Below are 13,714 nucleotides of genomic sequence, written 5' to 3' on the forward strand. Positions count from 1 at the left end.
TGTACATTTTCCTGCGTTGCTCCTGGCTGTCTAGGACGCGTGTTCTGCTGTCTGGGATGCTTGCATTTCTTCAATTGTTGTTCTTCATGTTCGTCAAAGGAGAGGGAGGTACCTGCAAAGATACTCCGACGCTCAAGTCAGATATGAGTTATGGGGCTGAAGCTCAGAAGAGAGCAATTGGATACTGCTCTGAAATATTATTCAGGATCTCTAGAGCATAAAGAGAACGTACCTGGACTTGGGTCCTGTCACTGTATTTATAAGCAAAATAATAATAACCACCTTACCTAAAAGTGTGGTTAGTGGCTTTGACTGATATTTTAACTGTCTAAAATATCTAAGATATTTATGTTATTACATAAATATCCTTACTACATAACAGCATATATTATAAAAAATAATATTTAGAATAAATAATATTAAAATAATAAATCAAAATAAAATAACTTAATGTTTTATTAATATATTTGTTTTCGATACCATAAAAAAATAAATAAGTAACATAAAAAATACTGAAATAATAAATAAAATACAATTAATTGTTTTACTTTTTATATTTTAAAATAATTTATTTTACTTTATTGTTTCTAATATGAATTTTGATTCTATAACATTTTTATTTTAGTTTAAACTTTTATTTAACTCTAATTTATATTTTCAAATTACTTTTACATGAAGTTACTTTAAAACAAATAATTTCACATTTTTTAAAATCTATGCACCAAAATTTGATTTTATTACATTAATTATATTTATTTTTACTTCTTTTAATAAAAATAATTTAACTTTTATTTATTTATTTCGTTTCACTCTTGATTCAAACAAATAAGAAATTATTAGTTTTAACTCAATAAGAATTTGGAAAAAGAGAGTTAAAAAATTATTATATATACATAATATTTTAATAATTCAGAGGTGACTATATTATAATATTCCTCAATCAAACTTGGTTGTCAGTAAGATGTGACGTTTAGCTAGAACCTACCCTGATCATCAGACTGAACAAATGCACATGCATTACCACTTTATAAATGGGAAAGTTCAGCAATTTCACGTGTCTATTTTGCACAATTAAATATTTACTTTTTGTTCTATAATAAGTAGAAACTATAACAGAAAATATTTTTCCTATATAAATGAATTTACAATTATAATTTGCATTGGAAAATAAAAAATATAGTAAGTAAACTTTATAACAAATAAATATTTTTAAATATATAAGATGTATTTTTATATTCACAGTAAGTAATTTTAACTGTAATATAAACTTACTTTAACTATTAATAATTTATTTTTTGGAATCATTAAAATTTAATTCATGGATGAAGATAAAAGAAAAAATTGTAAATATAGATTAAATATTTTATCAAGTTGGCTAGGTATATAGATAGGTAGATCTGACCAATGTTTTGTCATTGCACCATAATTTAATCTTATTAATATGTTAAATATTTTCTCAAATGCGTGTGTACTTGGTAAACCTTTACACTCTTCTTAATTATATTATTATTATAAATAAAATAATCAAATATATTTTTGTTTTTGGTAAAAATTAAAATTAATTTTTCTTTAAAACTTTTAATTTCATTTTCTTTTTTAATTTTAAAATATGTAGATTTAATTTTTTTTAGCGAAATTTGGCTGATGTAGTATTTAAATTGTTTATATTTTTAATATATATTTTATTGATATTAATTTAGAAACATATCTAAAATGAAATATCAAAATTAGTTTAAACTTTCAAAGGAGACTATAGTTTTGACCAAGAATTAAAGAAAAATATATATTTTACCTAAATAAAAGCAAGAAATGATAAGATTATTATCAAACGTTTTTCAATTAAATAAGTTTAAAATTAATTTAATTACATTTAGTAAAAACTTGTGAAGTTCCCTAATAAAGAGAAAAATAGAAAACAGTGATTACATTGGATAACTCATGAGTCTTGGCCTACTCCAGTAAGCTGTTATAGGTAGAAATGCATAACAATGGCACGTGAATTGGTGCTTTCGGGAATGGAGCATAAAATACCATTTCTATTGAATAATTCACAATGTCAAGAAATAAATAAATAAAAATGCACATTTTAAGAACTTCCACTTGGCCAATAATAGAAAATTTGGGTGAGATTGATTTAAAATTGTGGAATCTTATTCTAAGCTTTTATGTTTATTTTTAAAATTGATTTAAAATTTAGCTTAGTTTTTATGTTTATTTTTTTACATAATTAACTTCTAGATTGAACTTTGGTCAAATTTTAAACAATTTAATTTTTGTTCTCCTCGTAATAAACGCAAGTTTGTATATTTTTATATAAAAGATTGGCTATTAAAGATACAAATTAGGATATGTTTATTTATTGTGCGTGTTTAAAACCAAGTGTTTAGGAATTATGTAGTGGCGTTTTATGGATTTATATCAACAAGTGTTACTATAATTTTAAATAATTTAAAAGTAAAAAGGATTGTTCATGTCAAATATAAAATTGTATAAATATCTTAAATATGACAAGTACTTGCTAATAGAAACTCTTAATAAAATTAATATCAAGTGACAAGTCCCAGTAGCAGTAAGTGGCTTGTGTGGCAAACTTAAGTAATTTAGGTAAGTTTAGATATACAATAAATGATAATAGAAGAAATATCCATATTACCAAAGTCCACAACCGTTTTAAGGATTACGAATATTAAAATTAATATGAAAAACCTTATACCAAAATAATAATTAATTAATTTGCTGATATTAACAAACTGAAAATATTCATCCATATTACAATTCATAAACGTATCGATTCTTTAAGCATGTTATTAGGAGTTAAATTGTGTGATAATATATAGTTGAAATTATATTATTCTTTTTTCTATTTCTCTTTTCGTTCTCATTGTGAAAAATTATATAAATGTAACGTACAAATTCGTTTCTGATATGTTTTTTTCTTGTCAAACCGTGAATTAACAATCTATGGATTAAAAAAAGTACTTAGGAATTGTTTAACAAATTTCTTACCATGTTCAGGGAAAAACTAAAACGAGTTCCTTCAAATTAGTTTGTACATTTTTAAAAACTTTTTTTTTGTATATATATAATTTTTTTTTTTGTAAAGTTGTCTAAAGAAGTTTAGCCTACAAAAATGTTTGGGTTTCTTATTTTACTTTTTCTAAAAATATTTATTAAATCATACAAAATTCTGAAATCATTAAAACATGTAAAGATTAAACTTATTATAGTTTTTTTAGCGGAAATAGTTTAAATAAATACTCAATTGATAACAGGGAGGGATGAAAAATAGGTAGTTTTTGTGTGCCTCTATACCATGTAGTACCACTTTAGACAAGTACAAGATTCTGAAATTATGCATGAAGATGGAAAGCAAGTTAAAAAAATAATTTTATAAAATATTTTAAAACTCCATATTTTTATTTAAGTTTCTCAAGTGACACAGCCCAATCAATCCATCTCACTGTTTCAAATAAAAACAATTTAAGAAATATATAAGAAATAAAAAGTTGGCGAAAACATATACCCAGAAATCGTGCATGTTGGACCGAGTGATGTTTGGGTGCTAGAAACAATAAATAATTAAATCAAATTGTTTGTCTTTATTGCCACACAAAATGAAAAATAAAGGTCGTGTCAGCATTTTCTGACTAATACAGACTGGCATCCCTGCACTCAATTACTTTTCTTTTTTACTTCTACAAGACTAAAATTAAGGAAAATGATACTTAGACAACAGATTTTGACAACATTTCGACACAGCCCACGTGTCAGCGAATGAGAGGGCCACGTTTACAACGAAAAAAGCTGCTGCGTTCTGAGAAAATCTGATCAAACCTGCTTCAAATTTGACGTGGCGAGGACGGGCACGGGCAGCTTGCGTTTGTGCGTTTCAAATTTCAAATGGTATTCGACCTTCGTAGACAGAGAAGCGCGAACAACAGAAACCCACTTGTGTGACCTAGACGAGAGAGTTGGAGAAAGGGTTCACTAGCGAACAGAGAGAGAGACCGAGTCCTTGCCGGAGTGCCGCCGTTCACTGTCGAAGGCCGTGTCGGAGAGATCGAACGCCTCCAGCCCGTTCCGTTTCAGGGGCGCCGCAGGTCCGACGTCGACCGGTCGAAGCGAACACGGCATCGTGTTCCGTTCGTTCCGGCCCAGCAACTTAGGGAGGCGTTGAAGGTGTCGCTTCGTCCCAGCTGCTTCCGTCCCTGTCCCGGAGTGCCGCCGGACCTTTCTTCTAAAGATATTGCCGTCATGAAGAGGCGGATTGCAAATGTTCTTGAACTTGGGGAAACGGTATGTATGTATTTTATCATTCTTAATTTTCTGATTTTTTATTTCTTTGTTCTACTGAAGTATCATTGTAAAATACAATATTTATTTTCCAATTCACTCCAGAGTAGTTGTAGATCATCCATTTGTTTAGGCAATCATTGGTTTTTTATGTGGCCAAGGAGTTGTGGAATTTCTTGCTAAGGGTAGTTCATATCCTTAAAAAATATTATCCAGTTAAAAATATTTTACTCTCAAATCTGAACGTGTAAGGAATGTGTAATTTTGACATTGTGCTTTTCAAGTTGGAACAAATAAATACAGAAAATAAGAGAACCCGAATCTGCTGTTGACTCCATAGTTGCGTATGCAAATTTACTTTTAACTTGAGTTGAGTATGGCAACCCTAAACCGTTATCAGAGAAAGCCTGTTAATTGCCATTTTTTCAAAATAAAGGATTAATGGTGTTCATAAAGATAAAAATATAAGAAACAATATTTAAAGTTATATTTGGCTTGTATCTAACTGCAATTATTAATTTTATATCATGTTCATTTACATGTTCTCTTTATATCTTGTAAATCTTTATACTTGACTAGGCTGGAATTATATATCATATATCTACTTCGTTAAGAGTTTTTTGAGGTTCATTAGTTGGGCAGTATTAACCGATATTCTTCCAATAGGTTTTGCAAGCCTTGAGAAGGCTAAAAGGTAACAGTGACAGAAAGGCAAAAATGTCTGCTGAGACTAAGGTTGTATTTGACCAGCTAACTCAGGATGCTATGAAGCTGATGGAGAATGGTGAATACAGTTGAGTTAATCCCTCCGGGCTTTGTAGATATTATGCATTGTGTAAACATGTAATCATTTAGATAGGCTGATGAGACTCTATGTCATGCGACTTGTTTTGATTCACTGTATCTTTAGTTGCTATGCCTACATTATGCTTAACTTTGGCTCCTTGACCTTTTTCGCATATGTTTATCATGAAAAGTGAGAGGTTTTTGATCGTGAAGCGGGTTAGTGTTATACACTATGCTTTATTCTACTTATATTATGTTTTGTTGTTTCATTATGTTTACATTGTTAACAACATGATGTAATATGCTGTTTGATTTTATAATTTATTTGATTTAACTACTTGGTTTTACTATTATAATACTATTCAACTTATGTTGTTATTATGGTCATGATGCAAGATAGAATTTATTGTTTTATTATCAATATCATACATGGTGTTTGGTTATTCTTAGTGTTTGGAGAAACTATCTTTGGGCCTCCATATTAGTTAAGTGTTGGATTTTGGGGCAGGTTATTAATTGTCAATTTTTCCTTGGCTCTTCTTTCTTCTTTCTATGATGTTGTCGATATTTAGGTTTATGAGAACGAGTGAAGGGTGCCAGTTTCGTGGTATTAACTGCTTAATGCTTATGCCTTCTACATTCTCCCCTTTTCAGAAGGATATGAGAAGTTAGCCCGGGCAAAAGAAGGTCCATCAAATCAACATTTGGCTAGTGGAGAAGCCTCTAGCACTGGTGAAGGTGATTATGATATGTTTGCTGACGAGGATGATAACAGTAAGCCATCTACAGATGAAAATAATACAGTTAGTCAATCTTCATCGGACGCCATAAATTCTGGCACTGAGGGTAGGTAAATTGGCCTCCAAAGTCTTTGTTACTGATTTTTATTTGATTAGTATTTACTTAACATTGTTCTACTTTTCTTTCAGGTGGAGCATTGCAAAATGATTATGTGTATGATGAATCTTCTGGGTATGGCTCTTCTCTTCCATGTAAATTTTGGGAAATAGTCTGATATACATGACATTATTTATCTTTGTTGTAAATTTCAAAACCAAAAAAAAAATCATTATGGTATTAAGGAGGTGGCAAAAGTTGAGGGTTTGTACCCACTTCTTCTTCTAATGAATTCTGTTACCAAAAAGAGCTGTTATAAGCTTGTTCTGACATCAATATTTGATGGTCCAGGTACTATTATAGCAGCAGTTTGGGCTATTATTATGATCCAAATACCAGGCTTTATTGCTCTGCAGCATCAGGACAATGGTACAACACATTCCTTTATCATCTTTTCGTGTGGTTTGTCAATTTTTATCCTGAAATCTTTTAGCCTTTGTTTACAGTAAGTGGTGCCAAACATAGATGTGGATTTGGATGTGTGTTTAGTTGTTTGTTAAAATTTAATTTTGATTTGTGATATTTTTTGTTGGAAACTATATCAAGAGATGTGATATGTGTACGTCAATTTATAGATCTTTGGTGGCATAAAAACATGCAGGGTGATTAGTTGTATAATTAACACCTTTGGCTGAGAGGAGTGATAGGTGTAAATTTTACTTGTTTTTGTTGCTTAAATTGTTGTGCTTTTGAGTAAGTTTTAGTGTTAATTCTCATGAAAAGTATATAATTGTTGATATAAGTATAATTTTGACTGTTTAAATATTTTTTGATGCTTTTGTTTGTTTATTTCGAAGTAGAATAAGGATTGGATACTGTCAAAGACTTGGAGCGCATCATTTGGCTGTCAGCATCGAGAAGAGAACGCCCATCCAACAGCAAGCCAGGACGGTCGTCCAGCGCGCAGCGCAGAGGACGCTCGGCCAGCGCTCAGAGAAGGCTCGTCCAGCGCGAAGAGGACGCTCGTCCAGAAAGTGGACGCTCGTCCAGAGAGCGGAGATCGTTCGGCCAGCTAGCGGAGAACGCTCGCCCAGACGCTTGTCGCCCAGAGGGGACGCTCGTCCAGCGCGCATAGGACGCTCGTCCTATCAACCATTTACAGCAGATATGTGGTGTGCTACGACTGTCTCATTTTTTGTGATTGGAATTGTTATATGGATTCTTGAACACCGAGTCAATAGTGACTTTCGTGGTCCTCCTAAGAAGCAAATTGTAATTATGTTAATGTACGCTTTTGTAGCGTCATATGAAAACCTTTTACGGCCAGTTTATTGAATTTGGTGCAGCAATAGGTGCCCCAATGTTCATCTTTTGTTTAAGATTCTAAATCCATTTAACGAGTTATTGATGATTTGAATTAATGCAGTATAGACTAGTGTCAACACCCAATTTCGTCCGGATTGACCAATAGATTTTATTTTATTTTCATCATGAGTGTCAAATAAAAATTAAAAAAAAAAAAAAAAAGAGCGTTCGTCCTTGATTGTAATTTTAGGAACGAACGTTTTAGTTGGTCGATTTCGGACCGTTCGTCCTCTGCCTTTCGGACCGTTCGTGGCTATTAGCGTTCGTCCTGCACCGTGCGCGTTCGTTTTCTCCCCTTTCAAACGTTCTTCCTGTATCGTACGCGACCGTTCGCCATCAACTGTGCATGCAACCGTTCGTCCTTTAACTTTCACGAACGTTCGTCCTCCACCATTCGTACTTATTCCAACGTTCGTCCATGCATACCTTTAGGACGTTCGCTCATACAGAGAGTCAACCGTTCGGTCATAATGTTTTAATGAACGTTCGGTCTTCATATGAACGTCCGGTCATGTTATGTGTTAGTGAACGTTCGGTCATGTTATGTGAAGCGTTCGGTCATGTAATGTGTTAGTGAGCGTTCGGTTATATTGTTTAATGAGCGTTCGCTCTTTGTAACACCCCTTTTTTTGAGTATTACAGTAATTTTTTTTTTTTTTTTTTTTTAAAAAACAAAGCATTGATTCACATTTGAAGTCACAACACTTAATATTATTACACAATAATATCGCCAAAGTTTCAAGAGTATTTATTGAAGTACAAACTAAATATTAAAACTCTTTAAAATTACAAACCACACATTTCACAATTTAAAATACATGTTCTAAAATCCCATAGAGGTTTTCCCATCGCATCCTCGCACTAAACTTCTTCAACTTTACCTGAAACATCATCTACTCTCGTATAACGTTACGAGTTATACAATCATCGTAGACACATAAATAGGGTGAGCTAACCAATTACAAATAGATATACATTATAAATAAACTTATTTTCATAGCTCAAATATCAAATAGTAACATTAAATGTTATCTCCTGATATTATATCGTATACAAATAAATGTTCACAAGTCTCACTTCTTTTTCCATTCCTTACACATGAATAATAGACTTATTATCCTTCACACAAAGCTAATGGACACTGGCCCTTCACACGCAGATATTGAACCTATCTCGGCTCTATCCTTCATCAACACCGGTTCCTCATATGAACCGCGGATAAGAGTTGTCCTTCACCCGCAACTTCGGACATATCTTCCTTGTTCTTCAAGGTCTTACGAGTAAAAACTTTGGTGATTAACATCTATTCACCAAGCACAATACTCAGCACGAGAGAGAAACTTAAGGTAAGACATCCATATTCCCTCGTAAGAGGAAAATAACAGGACTCGAATCCTCCTATCGCCTTACTCAGGCAAAAAGGAAATTTCCTTTCTTTTAACTACCGAGAATAAGCATAAATCTTCCCCATATGAAACTAAATAATCATCCAAGACTATTTTAAATACCTTACGAAACTATCCAAATGACAATTTAAGATAAATCCAAAAATCTTGTTCAAGACTGTTTGTTATAAATTCTGACCTTTACTCAGTGTTTTACTCATAACTCTTTCTACAGAACTCCAAATGAGTTGATTCTTGTTTTGTTGGATTCTATATTCAAATATCTTTCATAGGACACCAAAATCGAAATTTTTGGGTTTTAAGGTTAGCTGCAGTAAAATATTTAACATCAACATTTTAATTACGTTTTTCTGTAGTTTCAGCAATGACCTTGGCTGACTATTTTGGTAATAACTCTATTTACATAACTCCAAATGAGATGATTCTTTTCGGTTTGGAATCTAGATTGAAAGAACTTTCATTGGACACCAAATTCATAATTTTTGGACCATTGTACTAACTGCAGTGAAATTTTCAAAATTGATGTTTCTCTAATCTTCTAAGGTGAGTTTACTTTCAATCTCTCTTTAATTCAAGCTTCTAATTAAGATTGAACATATGGTTTACGTTACAGAATGAGTTAGCAACTCAATTCTATTTTTACTAATTGAATGAGTATTATACTCTACACTTAAGGACCCACATCTTTTGACAACTTACAAAATTTTCTACATTGAGAGATAAGGTTGGACATGTTTAATTAAAAGGGAATTAAAAATTCATTCCCATACCTATCTTCTTCTGAACATTTACGTAATGTTTGGTCATCCAAAGTTAGAAAGGTCAAATTTTAAAGAAAAACACAATCAAGTTTTATAAGGAAATAATTTAAAATTAAGATATGACTCATTGAAAAGGAGAGGATCAATAATTCAAAGGAAAACAATTTCCTTCACTTATTTTTTTTTTTAAGCTTACCGTGAGTATCCCACAACACCTCAATTACAGAGAGAAAAAGGAATTTGCAGCATACAACATATTGAGAATCAAGATCTCTTTCTTCTTTCACATTTTGAAGTCAACAACACTTCTATCAAGCTATATCATTCATTCAATATAATCTAGTTCACACTTTCAAAGTCAAGATGTGTATTTCAACCAAGTTCATGAGGTAAACTATAATTACATGTGAAGAAATTACACTATCATGCATGTTGAAGTAAAGAAAATGGTTTAGCTTCCCTACCTATACATGTCTACAACCTATAGTAAAAATTTCAAATCAATCTCACGGTTGATGAGATGAAACTCTTAATTTCTCCTTAGATGGTCCAGGCATAAAACCATGCTGGAAAAATTGGCTACCTCAAAATTCGAAATCTATATCTATTACTTTATAACTTTGATTGATAATCCAAACGGTCAAATTCAAAATCTATGTCTTAGGAACCTCATATCAAAATTTCAGATCCATCCGACGGTTAAATTGACAAGAATTTATGTTTTCCTGAGGGAACTTAGTAGCAGAAAATAAGGTGATTATTAACTTATTCCATCATGCGAGACTTATTCCTCTAAGTACAGGCCTCAAAATAACGATCCGAACGGTCAAGGCAAAATAATATATCTTATGGTCCATATATCAAAATTTAAGGTCGATCTAACGGTTCACTAGGTGGGAATGTATGTTTTACCGTAGAGACTTAGTAGCAGAAATAAAGCAGTCATCAAATTGATCCAACATGCGGGATTTAATTCTCTAACTACAGATGATAAAATAATAATCCGAACGGTCAAAGCAATTTAATATGTCTTATATCCCATATATCAAATATTTAGCTACATCTAACGGTAAAGGAAGTAGAATTGGACAGTTTACTGAGGTAACTCGAAAAATAGAAAACAATAGGAAACTAAGATTCACAAAAGTAGACAGATAGCTATTGTTAATAAATTCCAATATGCTTAGATTCATGATCATGAAATATGAAATTGTAATATCTAAGAGATGGTTTAGCTGCCCCTACCTCTTTTCCAGCAAAGATCTTGAAATTTCAGAGTGTTCTAAGTCCCCAACTATTCTCCTTTCTTCTTCAACCAAGAAACCCCACTCAACCTCACGATTCTCCCTAATTTACTTAGTACTTTTGTTATCATTTCAGTGAAGAGGAAGATAGGTTTTTATGCTTGTCCTCAGCAGCCTACGATGTCGGATGGTTTCAAAAGAGGGAACCTATTGAAGTAGCTTCTTTATAGCCTCGAAGAAAATTTGATAATGAAGCCAAAAGACATTTCAACTCTACGATGGAAAGTAGACTACCTACTGTGTGTGGGGAAAGGAGAAATTGTTTTGCATCAATAATGAAAGTTTATAAGTTTGGATGTCTCTGTGTTATGTCTTATTTGAATATTCAATTTAAAAAAAATCGAATTTTTAGATATTCAATCAAGTGGTATAAATTATTCGGATGTCATTGTGAACTTTGAACATTACTATGTAATATAGCCGAATAATTAAACTAATATAATCCTATAATAACACACGATTTTATGAATATTGTCACACAACAAGAGATTCTTACAACTAAATTATATATAAACAAAATAATATTGATCGTAATTATTTTGGGTCTTACACTCTTCATTTGAACGCTCGGTCATTCATTTGGACGCTCGGACACACAACAACACAGATCAGATTTCAGAAGAAATTTAATCGCATCAGTAGAATAAAATTGACAATTCAGTAACAGGAAATTAAATGACATTGTTCATTCAAATTAAAATTCATTACAATACAGAAAATTAAATTCGAACCGTACACCTCAAAATGGTAAACGTCTACTGTGCCAATCACCAACAGCTCCTACTGCCGTGACTTCTCCTCGGCTGGAACTCCCTATGACCCTCACAGCACCTCACGGCACCTCTACTCTCATACAACAATCTCACTACATTACATTATCTGGAGTTCAAAACTAATCTACTGAACTTGGAGGAGAAGAACCGAGAGCCTCCTCCCAAGCGTAACCCTCTCACTCACGGCCTCTCACTCTTTTAAAGCCAAATTCTCAAGTCTCGTTCTGGTGCTGCCTCGTGCGTTTCCAGCCAGGTTGCCATGTTGTTGTCTCCCATTAGCAACCTTTAATGAATTTCTTCCATCACTCTTTTGCTTCTCTGTCAGATAAAGCCATGTGGGGCCCTCCATTTTGTTTACACTTCTGCATGTTCTGCACACCATCGTTGCCCATGCTGGAATAAACAAGGTCTGTGTCAGCTTTCCACTTCTCTCCCATCTCAACATGTGCATCCAATTCGGCTGGACTTGAAGACGGTGTGTGTTGTCGTTGCTGCTGTTTGATGCAGCTGGACGTGAATGCTTCCAACGTTGCAGCTCCCAAGCTTCTCATGGGCGTGCTGCTGGAACTGCTAGACGGATGGGGTGTGAATGAACAGAAAACGGAAACTTAATACATAGTATTCATATTCAAGCACAATGAATTTAATTTAAACTCTCTTTACGAAATGCCAGATATTTGAACTAGACAGGAGGTGACCAACATGACAGTAATCCCCAAATCAAAATAACACAGAATTCAATGTATAATAACACTACACCAACACAATCAACTAAAACAACAAATTGGAAATCATAACAAACATTGTCAGCATTTGTTAAACCACGAAAAAAAAGAGAACAAAAAAATATTAGTCATTTACTAATTCATATAAATCATGCCACATAAAACAACATTTTCTAACACTAATGACACAGGAACAGAACTGGTACCTTAGGCAAAATAAGTGGGTACCTGGGTGCTAGTTTTTGCACACCAAGGCCAACTACGTCCATCACTCTCATTTTGGGGTGTCTTCTTTGTTTTCCCTCATTTTATCTACTTCTAAGTAATCTGGGAACAATTTCTTAACATTTTTTTAACATATTCGTGCCACATAAAACAACATTTTCTAACACTAATGGCACAGGAACAGAACTGGTACCTTAGGGAAAATAAGTGGGTACCTGGGTGCCAATTTTTGCACACCAAGGCCAACTACGTCCATCACTCTTATTTTGGTGTGGCTTGTTTGTTTTCCCTCATTTTATCTACTTCTCAGTAATCTGGGAACACTCATGTTAACATTATTTCATATAATTCGTGGCACACAAAACAACATTTTCAAACACTCACGGTACAGGAACAGGACTGGTACCTTAGGCATAATAACTGGGTACCTGGGTTCCAGTTTTTGCACACCAAGGCCAACAACGTCCATCACTCTGATTTTGGGGTACCTTGTTTGTTTTCCCTCATTTTAACTACTTCTCAGTAATCTGGGAACACTCATGTTAACATTATTTCATATAATTCGTGCCACACAAAACATTTTCAAACACTCACGCTACAGGAACAGGACTGGTACCTTAGGCATAATAACTGGGTACCTGGGTTCCACTTTTTGCACACGAACGCCAACTACGTCCATGACTGTTATTTTGGGGTGGCTTGTTTGTTTACCCTCGTTTTATCTACTTCTGAGTAATCTGGGAACACTCATGTTAACATTATTTCATGTAATTCGTGCCACACAATACAACATTTTCAAACACTCATGCTACAGGAACAGGACTGGTACCTTAGGCATAATAACTGGGTACCTGGGTTTCACTTTTTGCACACGAAGGCCAACTACGTCCATGACTGTTATTTTGGGGTGGCTTGTTTGTTTTCCCTCATTTGACATACTTGTAAACCCTAAACCAACATTACTGCTACGAAACCCGAATGAAGTGGGTGATTGGGTTGAAGTTTTTTGACAGCAAAGCCAACTAGGTCCATTACTACCAATCCAACACAATTACAGCAAAAATGTAACATTAAGCAGAGAACTTGTATAACCATTAGAAACAGAACAACATCCACTTGGGAGACGTTTCATACAAAACCAAATCCAATCCATTTTCCAACATCATCCATGTATTCAACCTTCATTCCAGTGAAAAATGCAAAAACAAACCAACCTTGGGTGAAGACCACGTGTGGCGG

The 13,714-nt window shown here is 33.3% G+C and overlaps 2 long non-coding RNA genes across 3 annotated transcripts; one reads left to right on the forward strand and one right to left on the reverse strand.

Moving 5' to 3' along the window:
* Positions 1–4,151: 4,151 nt before the first annotated feature.
* On the forward strand, positions 4,152–7,333 carry LOC148194654 (uncharacterized). Of its 2 annotated transcripts, none has more exons than XR_015781331.1 (6): positions 4,152–4,296; positions 4,960–5,295; positions 5,855–5,925; positions 6,009–6,051; positions 6,268–6,345; positions 6,777–7,333. It is a non-coding gene; the product is annotated as an uncharacterized LOC148194654 (long non-coding RNA). The 2 variants fall into 2 exon arrangements; XR_015781332.1 differs by lacking the exon at positions 4,152–4,296 and having other exon boundaries at positions 5,053–5,086; positions 5,271–5,295.
* Positions 7,334–7,970: 637 nt separating this feature from the next.
* LOC148194655 (uncharacterized) lies at positions 7,971–11,005 on the reverse strand. The gene is made up of 2 exons (XR_015781333.1): positions 10,694–11,005; positions 7,971–8,174 (listed from the first exon to the last, which is right to left on the reverse strand). It is a non-coding gene; the product is annotated as an uncharacterized LOC148194655 (long non-coding RNA).
* Positions 11,006–13,714: the final 2,709 nt, after the last annotated feature.

Source organism: Vigna umbellata, chromosome 8 (genome assembly GCF_029865625.1).
Source record: "Vigna umbellata cultivar VRB3 chromosome 8, Vumbellata_1.0, whole genome shotgun sequence".
NCBI classification, from domain to species: Eukaryota; Viridiplantae; Streptophyta; class Magnoliopsida; order Fabales; family Fabaceae; genus Vigna; species Vigna umbellata.